This window comes from Lissotriton vulgaris, chromosome 1_1 (genome assembly GCF_964263255.1).
Source record: "Lissotriton vulgaris chromosome 1_1, aLisVul1.2, whole genome shotgun sequence".
NCBI classification, from domain to species: Eukaryota; Metazoa; Chordata; class Amphibia; order Caudata; family Salamandridae; genus Lissotriton; species Lissotriton vulgaris.
The window spans coordinates 169,374,454-169,388,476 of NC_141685.1; the positions used below are offsets into that span (position 1 = coordinate 169,374,454).

The 14,023-nt window shown below is 44.0% G+C and overlaps 1 protein-coding gene across 1 annotated transcript in view; it reads right to left on the minus strand.

The window, feature by feature from the left end:
- Positions 1-13,391, minus strand: part of LOC147738019 (uncharacterized) — a 520,426-nt gene extending 507,035 nt beyond the window's left edge. The window contains exon 1 of the mRNA XM_086951555.1: positions 13,261-13,391. The gene's annotated coding sequence lies outside the window, so the exon portion shown is untranslated. The remainder of the gene's footprint in view (positions 1-13,260) is intronic.
- Positions 13,392-14,023: the final 632 nt, after the last annotated feature.

Below are 14,023 nucleotides of genomic sequence, written 5' to 3' on the forward strand. Positions count from 1 at the left end.
CTAATCATCTTTGGAATCGAGGACAGTATTTCTGGCGAAGCAAGATCTTTTCCGTTTTATGCTATTCTGTTGGCTAGGAGGCAGATCTGCATACGGTGGGTGGAAAAATCTGCTCCAATATATTCGGATTGGCTCACGTCATTATATGAAACATCAAAGGTGGACATGGCTAGAGCTTGCAATAACCGTAATCTGGCCTTTTGGGATTTGTTGACACAGTGGAGATAGTGTTCCGGGGTTTTTTTTTTGTTTTTTTTCCCCGGGTCCTATGATTATGCCAACATTACTCCTTGGACCGGGTCTGGCCCCGATACGGTGTTTTGGTCCTGCAGGTTGAGACATACCTAGATGGAGTCAGCGTAAGAATTTACATTTCCCTTCTCCTTGGGACTTCTCTGCCACCAGTAAAATATCTCGGAGTCCAGTTCCAGAGATGGGTTTCATTTTCTTGGTTCCCTCTCTTGGTCGGGGGCACGCAAGGTGGTTGGCATTTCCTAAGCAGTGGGTAAGGCAAATGAGGACTAAAAGAAAAAAAAAAAATAATAATAAAAAATGTGTACAATGTCCAATAAATGACGATGACACACCTCATCCTAACATTGAATAGGCAAAATATGCAGCAACAGCTTCCAATAGGAAGTCACTGTTCTCATTCGAAAATAGTTCAGCCATCCAATTTAATAGCGGGAAAGAACATACATGCTCTTCGTTTACCGGAGCCTCTAGCACCATCAGAGGACAACTCGGTGGGTTCTCAATGAAGCTGTGTGCCAAGAAATCTTGCGCCGCTGCGAATACATTCCAACGACACAGTATTACATGCATCGCTGCAAAGGCCATAATCCCTCCGTCAGAACAAAGCAATTCATGAGCAACTAAGGGGCTCATCAGCTGGTTATAATCCACATCGGGAGACACCGTATTGCAGAGATACAAATCCAGGGCCCAGTCGAAATCGCAACTCAGGCAATGAAAAACAGGCTGGACACATGTAAAATAGGAAAACCGAAACGATAATCCATAAGCTGCACTTAAGGTTGCAAGCGGCAGCGCTCCATAGTACTCAAGCATTCTGTTGCGAAACAGTGCCAGACGTGACAGCTCGTCTCAAAATACAGGACGTGCATCCATTTTGAATTAAACAAAACAGCAAAAGAACGCCTGCAGCCAGAGCCAGTAGTATGGGAAATCCACCAAATAGGCTGGAAAAGATCGAATGAAAGAAAGCAGGAAAGACCCCAAATATACTCTGAATTGAAGTCACAAGGCTACTGCTAACCACTTTAAAAAAGTGCGCCAGCCCAGTTGTGGAGGATGCATTAAAGATTGTGTGAATTAATTCACCGAAATGCAAGGGCAAGTCAGTATTTAATAAAGCATGCACCTCTGTGCGGGTGTTAGCCACGTGAAGGACAAATGTTTCACGAGCAGATGTGAGAGCAACTTCTTTTTGGGACAATAGAGCTCTTATGCGACTCATCTTATTGAACTCTGCTTTCAAGGTCGGAATCTTGGGCCAGATGGAAACATCAAGTTTCCCATGCGGGGGTGGATACATTACATTCTTACAGCAAACCACACGCTCACTGACGGTAACGACATAAGCAATTCCTTTTATTAACCCACAGCAATCCTCATTGTTTGATAGTAAATAACTCCCATTTGCCAGTAATGTGAATGTGGGAACGATAGCAGGCACGGGGGTACCTTTCAAAATACAGGCTGAATTTGGCTGGTTCTGATTACAGGAGCCGTGTAATTGGATATGTCTACACATTGATGAGTGATCCGGTGTTTCAGTGCATTCTTCACCATTCAAATAAACTTCCTTGCCCTCCCTAAGGCATCTATATGTAAAAGGAAGCAACCAGGCTTCATGGAGATAAGAACTTCCAAGAGGCTCAAATCTACCAATGGCAAAGTACTTCATACAGTTTTTGAACTCCAACAGGGGAAACGGGAGAGTTATCAATCCATGCATAAGCCACGTTGCAGTAGCGGCCTCTGCCACAGAAAACGGTAAGGACTCCAACCCTCAATGTGTAACATGGAAAAAGAGGTATCTTTCACTGAAAGTAAACGCTGCTTGTCAGTTAAATTAAACGGGGCAAACAGGGAAGAGGTATTCATGTAATGCCATTGCACTTTTCCTGGCTTAAGTGTCTGCAGGGTCCATGCAAACTGCATAATCGAACGCAATTGATTTTGACCTTCGTATAATACAGACACTTCATCTTGCACAATATCAACAACAGATGACACAATATTATCCAATGTATAAATGCGGGGAAAAAGCGTGTTAATGCTATTATCTACAACTGCCAGCACTTTTTCCAAATTAGCTTGATCTATAGCCCTAAGACGGGTAGCCGCCTCAATCTGGGATGTTTTCCAGAATTCGTTATAAACAGCATATATCCATCTTTTAGATCTACCTTTAGCCGGGCCTTTTATGAAATCATTCAGATCAACATTGTCAGTCAGTTTAGATAAATGCTGTTTAACGGACGCCAAGGTAGAATGTTTGAGCCAATTCTGACATAATTTGCCTACAGAATAGGTAGTCACAGAATGGTTACTTTCAAAACGGGGATCCACCCTGACCTGTGTAAAGTGTTGAGCCAAACCCAGAAAACAATGCTGGCACAAGTCAGCACTTCTGTGCCAGAGCAACCAGCTATTGGGATCCAAACTGGATATGTTAAAAGAAGAATTCAGCAGCAGAGTTTGCAACTCTCTGATCAAAAATTTTGTAGTATTACCCCAACCTGAATATTCTTCTAAATCGGGAAAGAAGGAGCATTTAATTTTTAGAGGTAGCCAATCCGAAGCATGTTGTCTGTGAAATTGTAGAATTCAAAAACAACATATGATTCGGGATGAGACATGCACAGTGCAAAGCCTCAGTGCCTTGCACCAGCCAACTTTTAGAACCCCAAACAGATTTAAGGTCAACTGTTTCCTTCCACAACTCGTAGCCTCCAACAGCTAACTGGTCTAGAAAGGACTTCGAGTACAATAATTTACTATCAGTAAGTCTAACTTTGGATGTGGACTTTTCGGTCATTTTAAAATAAAACGCATTGGGATTTGACTGATTAAAATCAGTAAAATAAGTGAACCTTTTCAAAAGGGTAGCAGAACTGCTTTGTATAGGAGCTGGACAATGCTCTCATTGTGTATAATTTACAGTGTTCCTCCTGGTATTAGTTTTATGCAGGTAGTGATTGCCAAAATGTTGGTAACAATATAAATCACCGTAATTAGCAGATTCTAAATACAAATCTTCAGCATCAAAGGCAGCATAATATTTCAAATCAGAAAACAACGCTTCTACGGCCTGAACATCCCAATCATCAGAACGTATATTTTGTTTAACTACATCCCCCATGTTAACTCTAAGCACATTAGGGACATTTATAACCTCAGTGGGGCCATGGATTTGAAATTTAACAGCATCCCATACAATCCAATCTAGGACAGGCCAAGCAGTGATTTTAACAAAAGCCAAGTCTCTCTTCATCTGTGTGGTGAGGAATGGGGTGCCAATGTTCCATTGATATGTCGAATGCATGTTTTCTCCTCGACATAGTGTCCATTGACGAGACGGAAAAAATAAAACACAAAACCAATTGACATAAAAAGGTAAATCGAAAAACGCACCAGCCAAATATAGGTTCAAGGGGGAATAAAAAAATGTTTTTTAAACAGTCTTACATAAACTGTAATCCTTGAAGGCTTTCTTGATGTGTGTAAAACAGTATCAAATGAAAATCTGGATTTTGTGGCCAAGCGAGATTGTAAATCAGGCATCGATAAGTCAGTTGGGTAAGTGTAGTCAGTTTCATCAAGTTGAGTACCAGGGAGTGTACTCAATAAAGGACTCGAAATTGCAGGCATCTCGAGGGCAAAATCAGGCACTGGATTAGAAGCCGGAGCCAAAACAGAATTTCTCGCAATCGAAGGATATGAGACCGCTGGTGTCATACTAAGAAGAATCGGCCATTCTGTGTAACTTGACATTGTCAATGGAGATATACCTGTTTTTCTTACGACCTGGAAGTGGTGGTAAAATGACTGTTCTTGTGCCCTTCACTGCAAGCACTGGAACTGGAGTTCGATAAGAGGAACCAAATTCTTTCTTGTTTTTGATCTTCTCCCGAACAACGCATCATCCGGGTGGAGGGCAAATGTTCCTTTGCAAGACTGTCTCTCGTCTCTTGTAGATGCTGTAAAACATTGCAATGTTCATCTACGTCAACGGAGGCAGCAACAGCCGCCGAGTCTAGACCGTCAAGGTCCGGTACGAACATCTTGATACCAAAGATCATCTCGTATGGGGTCCGCCCACCCAGAGACCTTCTAGGGAGATTATTTAGAGCACGCTGCAGGCTATTGAGGTGGGCCAGCCAGTTCCTGCCAGTGCCTATAACTCTAGCTGTCAAAGACTGCTTTAAATCGCAGTTCATTCGTTCCACAACACTATTACCGTCAGGTCTGTATGGAGACGAAAACTTGACTTGGACCCCCAACGAAGTCATGGCATCCTTTAACGCCTTAGAGGCGAGAGCCGGACCCTGACCCGAATGGAAGGTAGCACAGGCAAAAATCCCTACAAAGACACGCAAGTCTCTTATGACAGTTCGTGAATCATCGCTGCGGTGAGGCCACACCCACACAAACATGTACATGAATCAACTGCTACTAAGATGTACTTATACGCAGTATCAGAAGAAAAAGGACCGCAGTGATCTAAGTAAACACAACCTAGTGGTTTATTAGATATGTACAACTGTGTCTGGGGCGGACGCGCAGCAGCTGAAGGCTTAATCTGCTGGCAAATGTCACATTGAAGGACATAATCACGCATCTGGTTGTACAGTCCCCGCCACCAGAAACGCTGTTGTAACTGAGCCACAGTAGCAGAAACGCCCGCATGCGCAGACTCAACCCCTTCACGGGCCGCTGTGAGCAATGTGTTCCTGCGATCTGCGTTGGGAATCAACCTCTCACCAACGTCAGGTATTTTCAGATAAGGAACTTTATCAGGACTTAAGTGGTATGAATACTTCGAAGGAAATCCCTAAGGATATTTACTTCCCTTCTCAGTCGCAGCAATAGCTGCCAAGATATCATCATCAATCTTACCTTTGGGCCGTGTAACAGCTGCAACCAGATATGACGATACTGCTGATTTTGCGGCCTCATCTGTCAACGAATTGCCAACAGCGTGGACTCCCATGCGCTGATGACCTAAAGTGTGAATTACAAACACGAGTGGCAACTGCTCTTTAAGCTCAGCCACTCGGACCCAGATCATTTTATGTTTTATTGTGTCCCCCCTTGGAATCACGAAAATCATTCTGAATCCAAAAGAACAGGTTCTCATTGTAAGACGGGACACAGTAGTAAGAATCACTCATAATAAGAGTCGTCATACTAGGATCAGCGTACTCCAATGCAAGCATCAGAGCATGAAGCTCTGCCAAATGTGCAGTGCAGTCCCCTAGTGTCTGCGTGTGCAGGACTCTAGACTTGAACTCATCATTCACCATGGCACCTACCACAATGGTGCAAGCGGAAACGTATGCGTGCTTAGACCCATGCGCAACTTGCGCTGAACCATCAGTGTAAATGATGCAATGGAAATCCTCCAAAGGCCGCATAGCCAAGGGAGCAGGATGAACAAATTAATATTGTAAAAACTCCTGCGAATGTAAGGAGGCATCAAAAATAAACATGACATCCGGAGATGTCAATGATGCTGTCCATTGTATCCACCGTGGGGGCAAAGCTTTAGAATTTGGTACACTGGATTTCGTAACTGCCTCCAATGCAGGATACGGGGTAACAACCAACATGCGTTTTCCCTGTGACAGTGCACGTTCCTTAAGAATCGCCATCTGCACTGCTGTTAAAAATGTTATACACAGAGGAAAATCGCATTTCAGCCGAAGTGTACAAGTGTGACTTGTAAGCAATAGGTACTGTCTCTCCTTTGTTAAAAGTAAGGTAAGTGAAACCCACCGCCCCAGGGATGATTCTTATCACCAGGTTGGTCTGGTTATCACGAGTCTGTAAGAATTTAGATTCTAGAAGATCAGCCTGCAAAGATTGCAAAATAGCTGAGTGTTCAGGCAGCCAGCACAATTTGGTAAAAATAGGTTGTATTGAAGCATACAAAGGCTTGATACGCTGGGCATATTTGAGAATGTATGTACGCCCGAAATTCAAAAATCCCAGCAAGGACTGTAATTTCTGCAGAGTTGTAGGAGCGCGCAATTGTGCGCATTTCTCCAAGAAGTGAGGAGCCAATCCTCAACCTTCATTGTTGAGCTCATAGCCCAGGAACAACACTGTGTACTCTGCAATGTGAGACTTAGCAAAGTTGAATTTGTAAAGTCTCCAAACTTACAAATTTTGCGATCAACGCGACACAGATGTGCCCAAAGCTCGCCGTTTGTGAGATAGATGTCATCCACATATGAACACGCATCCGTGTCTACTCTCTCTTAGAGAGAGACAATGCGGGCAGCAAACACGCCTGGACTATTCTTATAGCCCATCGGTAAACGTTTATATTGGTGCGGTTTGCCGCCACTTGTAAAGCTGGTCCATTGGGAACTTAGACCATCTGAATTGTGGGCAAAAAAAACATTGGAAATGTCAAGTGTGGTTTTAAACCATTTACGCACAAGACCATCCACTAAAGCAGAGCCGTGGGTATTCTGTACTGCACAGGTACGACAATGCAAGTTAAGATGCCGGTAATCCATTACCAAACGGAACGACCCGTCTGGCTTGGTCACAGTAAAAAGAGGGGTTTTCATTGGTGACACACATGTTTCAATTACACCTTGATATTCCAATTGTTCAAGGATTTCCGCAACGGAAGCCTTAGCTTCGCGTCTGATGGGATATTGAGGTTGAGGTTGCAGCATAGACCGTAAGGGAATCTCGTGGTGTGGGGAAAATGTATCCCAACCACAGTGTGTACGGTACAGAGCCGGCGCAAGGGCTTTAGCCCACTCTTCTGCAACATTCAGTGCATGCTCCTTTGAGACAGTGTGCGCGAAACTAGGGAGGATCACCTCCTCCCCTTTCGGAGCTGCAAGCACAAAAAGTGGGGGCCAGTCAGCCTCCGCGGACAAAATGTCATAGGTAGTCATAAGATTTTCCCAAAATACCCCTTTTATGGTACGTTGTATGTCACCTTCAATTAAAAGGACTATTTCATAAAGTCTATCAGGGCGAGCTACTCTAGTGTCAGCTGTCTCCACAACAACATATCGGTCAGTCGCTGTCACCTTCAGTAGTGGACGCAGGGCCTCTCGCACTATGGTAATCTTCGCCGCGCTCTCCAGCAAGGTCAGAGCCCATGTCTGATTCCGAAGCTGCGTTCTCACTAACTGTGGCATATCTCGCTGTTAAAGCGGCAACTTTATTTTTCTGAAACTGGGGTCTTTTCGGTGTTAAATCGTCCTGCTTGCCTTTACCGTCTTTCGGGCGGGGCTGGTCGCGTCCCTGCTGCCCACCCCGACCTCTGCCGCCTCCTCCTTCACCGGTAGATGAGGCCGATGATTCCTGAAAAGAACGAGGAGAGCGTTGTTCAGAAACCTGAAAGCGTGATTTCATCGTCGCGCGATCGCGCAAGTCATAAATACGTTCTGTAGGTGCAGGCACTGGAGACGCAGGACGAGATTCCTGTTTCTGCTGTTGTTGTTTTTCCCTGTTTTTGTTGTTTTTTGGCCAATTTTACTTCTTAGCCTTGGGCTGTTCGTCAGTTTCTGACTTCTGCCCTTGGGGTTGTTTTTTCTCTTTTGTTGAGAAAGGATTGAGTCCCAAACTATTACGACCTATGGTCTTATAAGCCGCAACAATAATTCTTGCTAACTGCCGGGGTTTGTCGACATTGGGTACAGCCTGCAAAGCATTAGACACCTGAAAGTTCACAGCATCTCCCTTGACATTCGTAAGTACGAGATTGGAAACTAGGTCAAAAGTGCCGCATAGGCGCATACCCAATTCAACGGTCGCCTCGGGTCCCTGCTCATCTTGAACACGCTTAAGGACCGTTGGAAGGACAGTCATTGACGGAGTGCCGAAGCACCTCGTATACACTGCCGCAAAGGTCTTACCCAATGTTTCACAGTCACCAGGTTCCGGGCCCAAGTCTTTTGTCATGCTAATTGTCAGAATCCTGTGTTTTTCACTAGGAGTCGTGTTAGAAAATACTGCTTCCAGCTGGTCAAACTTCTCGGCAAGCCAGAAAGGAAAATCATCCTTATTCTGGGGGCGCTTTCCCATTACTGCATTCACCATCACAGGACTGAGCTTCATTCCGCACTGTCCGGCAGGGAGCGCAGCAGCACCCGGGGCCCCGCCCGGGAGATTGCGGGTAATGTACTGCACTAACGACCGGATTACACTAATTGCGACTGTATGTAACAGCCGTAAATCTGCAACGGGAACCGCTCCATGTCTAGGATGCGGTGTAAATCCAGTCAAAACAGTCCAAGTTGCGCCTGGAATGGACAAAGGACCTAACCTCGGAGTTAACAAAGAGTGGGGTAGGGCACGATTAAACTAAACTCTGTGCTGCCAGGCATTAATAGGAACTTCCTGTGTCCTTTAGGGAACATATTCTTGTGGCATGGCAGTCGCAGTGTACGTGTCGAACATATTAGTATTTGCATTTTCAGCCGGGAAGGTCACCGACGAGTAAACAATTTCGTATGGGTAAGTTACTTCCGCACTCACCAACATGATCACAGCCATGGTAGGTTTGTCCGGCACCACTGTCTTCCAGAAACAATAGCAAAGGGGGTTAAGGACTGATAGAAGCACTACTCAAGTGTCATGTAATAAGACCACCAATGGTTGGGCGCCATGTAGCAGGGATCCTGCCCTCAAACAGAACTGTGCATAGAGACTTGGAACCTCAGTGAATTAGGGTGTACCAAAACTCACCTTAGTACCCAAAATCCCCTACCAGACTAGCAATCAGTGTCTCATTGGTTCTTACAAACTCCCAATGTTTAGACAACCCAGAACATGGACTTAGAACACCTCAGGTAACGTGGAACACATGAACACTCTTTCGTTATACCAACATATCAATCCAGAACGAGGAGTAAATGAAGACACGTGCAAGTTTGAAATGTTTATTTCTAATGCAGTGTTCTCAAGCGCAGTATCTTAGCTAATACGAGCACACATATTATAAGAAACAAAGTAATCAGCATAGTTACTAGTCCATAAAATACAAAGGGAGAAAGCATGTTAAAATGCTAGAGGGAAGAAGGCTAAATGGCACCTAAGTCTTACTCTCCCTTGCTAGTATATTATATTATACAGGGCTCGACAAATCTAAAAAATCTTACTTGACCTGCAGGTCGAGTGAGTAGACTTTTCTACTCGACCTAACAGCAATGCGCTCGACCCACAAACTGATCGCATATGATTTTTTTTCAAAACATTTGCAGCGCCAACAACCAAAAAAAACGTTGTCCAACCAAATTAACAGCAAATTTTAATAATTTAGCACCCAGTTACCTTCCTATGTGTGTATCAAAGTGCTGTGGTGAACGTTTCTGCCAACATACATGGCAAAAAAACCCCATAAACTTTAACATGTCATCTGGTACTCATAAGTTGCTTTGTGCAAGCTCACTCCTCTCAGTTAAGTCACGGTTATAGAAATTTCCCAGCCCTCACAACAAAACTCACTCAGACTGCCCTCAGAATTTACTTGCACAAATAATACTGCATTTGCTCCTCAGGTGCACTTGTGCCATTTTAACAGTTTGCTCTCTCATATGGGACGACTTTCATTTTGGCACTGGACTAAGGACAAACCAGTTGTTCCTAATTCTAAAGACAGGATCAAGGTGGACTTACATCACAGCAATGCACCAACAAGACTACCAAAAGAAAAGGAAGCAAGGACCAAAATGAGAAATGTGTATGTGGCTTCATATAATAAACATCAGCTTCTACTACACTCAACTAGTCTCCAGACATTGTGTGTCCCTTGCCACAGGAACTTTGCAGTCTCTGCAGGAAAGTTGAGTATTGCGAATTTTAACAGTCAAAAATAAACTAATAGAAAGCAGAATCACCACCAAGCTCTATGTATTGCACTGCCGTCAAGACTGTTCCTTCCCAATACAGCATATGACAGCATGGAAAAAAGTCGAGCACCACTTTTCAAATGTTAAGTGTTTATTCTTCAGTGTGATAGCCGGAGAAGAGAGCTAGGTATATATCACCAGCTTCACAAGCATGTGCTATGCCAAGTACTGTAAGCCTTAAATACTTGAGATAGAATGAAAGGAATGCCAAAGTTGTGAGTACCTTCTTGAACATGACATGTATTAAAGGCCTTGATAAGCTTTTATGAGGACCAAGGAAAAATAACGTAATGGAGCTCTATACACCATTTCCTCCAAAATACAGCGGTAGGCAAGGCAACTCTAATTTGTCCGATGTTATGACCACCAAACTACTTTTCTACTGGGTAACATTACTCACAGAATAGGCTGCTACACTTCAGATTTGCGGCACATTGTACCCACCTACAAACAAATCTATAGGAGAACCACATTATCTGTGCTAAAACACTGGCATTCCTTCTCAGCCAGAATACAACACTCTGGAACATTTGAATTTCAGAAGAGAGAAGAAAACCTGGCTGTTCCTGGAATATTTCCCAGACTATTAGTCCTATTAAACAACTCTGAACAATAATCTACAATAGCATACATATGGTTTATATGGACTGATACTAGACAGCATGCATATGGTCTATATAGACAGATGCTGCCCTTTGCTCTGATTATCGTACAACCATAGTAATCTACCCCTGCTACCTAGGAGTAAGAGGTACTGATCAAACTAGTTCCAACCTAAAACATATGATTTTACCTCCTACCATCCTAATCTTTTATGAGTTACATTAACTACACACTTCCTACTAGGTGGATGGGGTCGCCTGACAGTCAAGATCCACCACTATCATCCAGTGAGATGGAGGACTCCAAAATAGTCCACCCTTGCAGATCTTGATCCAAACTAAAAACCTCCCGACCTCCGCACTAACCATATGTAGGATGACAGGAACTCAAATAATGCAGATGGATCTCAGGTCTCCCCTTTCACTCACTGTATCGTCCATTAAAAAGACAATCTTAGCTCAACCATGCATACAGTGTTTCTTCAGTTAAGGAAGCATTTGGACGTTGATAGTAGTGGTGTTTGGCTATAATTCGGTTTTATTCTGGATTAAACATATATATAAAAAAATTACAAAAACATATTCCGATTCCCCTCTTAAAAATTAATCATCATACTCATTTACAATTACTATCATCTTTTTTAAAAAATTTCAAACCCACTACATTAGGATATTTATGACTATGTGCATCATCACTGATGTCCGTGTACGAAAACTCATGACTTGAATTAATTGCCTCAAGATGTACAGGATGATATCGCCCTAACTCATAGTAAATATTCCTTACAATTCCCTTTTATCCCGCTGAAAGAGGCTTAGCAAGCATGCTCTTCACCATAGGCATTCACTTTCAGGGATAGTATGATGACACCGAGCAGTCATGATTTAAGATAAGGCCTGCAACAAAACAATATATAAAACCCGACTCACCTCCAAATCGCCCTGCACTCCGTCCCGACTCCCGAGTCCACCGAAGAGCGCGCGCGTGGTGGCGTGCTGCGTCACGGCTGCACTTTAAGCAGCACAGCGCGTGGGGCAGGCCAGGGCCGTCATTGGTAGCGCTTTCGCACGCTACAAGATTGACGGCCCTGGGACCCAGAGAACCAATAGCCAGCGCACCACACCTCCACCACTAAGTTAGGTGGAGCCTGCATGCTGCCCCCTAGAGCCTTCACCGCACACAGCGTGCACTGGATACTTGAATGCCGTCGTTGCTGCAATTGTAATGCTGCCCCCTAGAGCCTTCACCTGCTACTGCAGTGCCAGATAAGCACTCGCCAGGCCGGTCTAGTAGACCTTGAAACTGACTCGCCCTTCAGGAAATTCACTCGCATTTGCGAGCGGGCGAGTACATTTGTCGACCCCTGTTATATCTAAAGAAGGTCTCTTTGGGTTTTAGAAAGGCGGCCCCATACCTTTGATCTTAGTGGAAAGGGATCACATCATCTTCCACTAGCTCTCTGCATGCGAAATATTCATCAAGTGTGTTTGCATGCTCTGCGCAGTGCAATATTAAACGCGCCTAAAGCCAGAGTTAGCCGCAGCTGCATATGTGTTACGTCTAGAACGTGCGCAGATCAGACCTCACAACAACCACTGTGTTGAAATAACCTTGAAGGCCTCGGCACTCACTGTTCAGACATAGCTTAGCAAGCAAAGCTGATACAATAGCAAAACATAATATTCTCGTGTGAAGCAAAATATTCTACCATGCTAAAAGCTCTAATAACAATATGTGCCGTGTGCAGAAGCAGCAGAAAAGTAAAATGGCGTTTAAACTTCTAATTAGCTCATGCTAACTTAACACAGTGTGAAGGCAAAGCATATCTATATGACAGAAGGAAGTGCAGTATGGACAGATTTATCACACTGAAGAGTAAAGAGCGGTGCAGCGCGCCCAGAGTTTCTCTTTTTTAAACGCCCCTCGAGCTGTAGTAAAAACTGATTCCATTTGCAGACCACAGATGGGCTCTAAACACCCTGCACAGAATAGTCAAAGGCAGAGGAGTCTGCAAATATTTCCTCTTTTATATTAAATACCCCTCACAGTGTAATAAAAAGCAGTGCAGTGTGTGCACATGAGCTTTCCTGTCAACAGCCCTCATAGAGCAGGGAAAAGCAATGCAATGTACAGATTTTCTCTGAAAACGATTGACAAAGATTAGTAGAAAGAAGAGCACTGATTTCTCATGTTCTCTTCTGTGAATGTCCCACAAAGTATAGTGCAAAGATGAGCAATGTGTACAGATTTCGCATAATGAGGTACGATGCATGGCAGGGTCATAGTGCAGTAACGTGCAGTGCAGTGTGCACAAATTCCTCAGAGAGCAGTAAGAGAGTGTGCAGATAAAGCAGTAAGATACAGTTGTGCGAGCACAGAATTTTCACAGTGCAGTAAAAAGCAGTACAATGGGACAGGTTTCTCATAGTGCAGTGGCACAGACATTTCATATTGCTGTAAGAGATTCCCAGGATTATTCAGTCTATTTCTACAAACACAGCAGAAGGTGCTGACAATCTCCTACCTGAGCAGAGACCTGTGCAGACGTGTCCAGGCTCTCTACCCCTCCTGGGTCTGGGGGGGAGGGGCAGATCTGAGGTCTGTGAGGGGTCTGTGGGGGTCTGAAGATGAAGGTAACTGCCCACCAGACAGGGCTCCTTCCTCCTCTGCAGCAGGCTGAACACACAGTGTGAGACAGGAAGTGATGTCACCCCCGCTGCTGGTGCTGTCTCTGCCGCCGCTGACCCGGAAGAGGAAACTCTTCTCCCTTTCATCCAATGTGCAGCTCAGTGGGTTTCATCAGCAAGCAAGGAGCGTCATCTGGTGGCCACTGATGGAACCATCGCCTCCAGTCAATTGGAAATGACAGCCTGTATTTCATTAAATACATGAAAATGTAAGAAAACTGCTAGAATTAAACTGAACAGCGTTTTCTAATGTCCTGTTTCTGTGGGTGTTTCCGAGGATTTGCCCCAAATTAAGTTTTGCATAACTGCGAAAATTTCAGATTGCTATGGTTCACATTTTCATAATTTCTGTGCAATTATGAGTTCCATTTCAACCACTATGAGTGGCACTTTCTCGTGTGCAAAATCAAGCGATGAAGACAAGGGAAACATATACATATCAGAAATTACTCCTATTTGAGCAAAGACAAACTAAAAGAAGTTAACTGCTGCAAAGCACCAGAAATATATGCAGCCAGAAAACAAGCATGCAGTGGCATTCAAATACTTTGATTCTTTATTATATTTGCTGGTTGATTGGACAGGTGTTTACTTTAGATT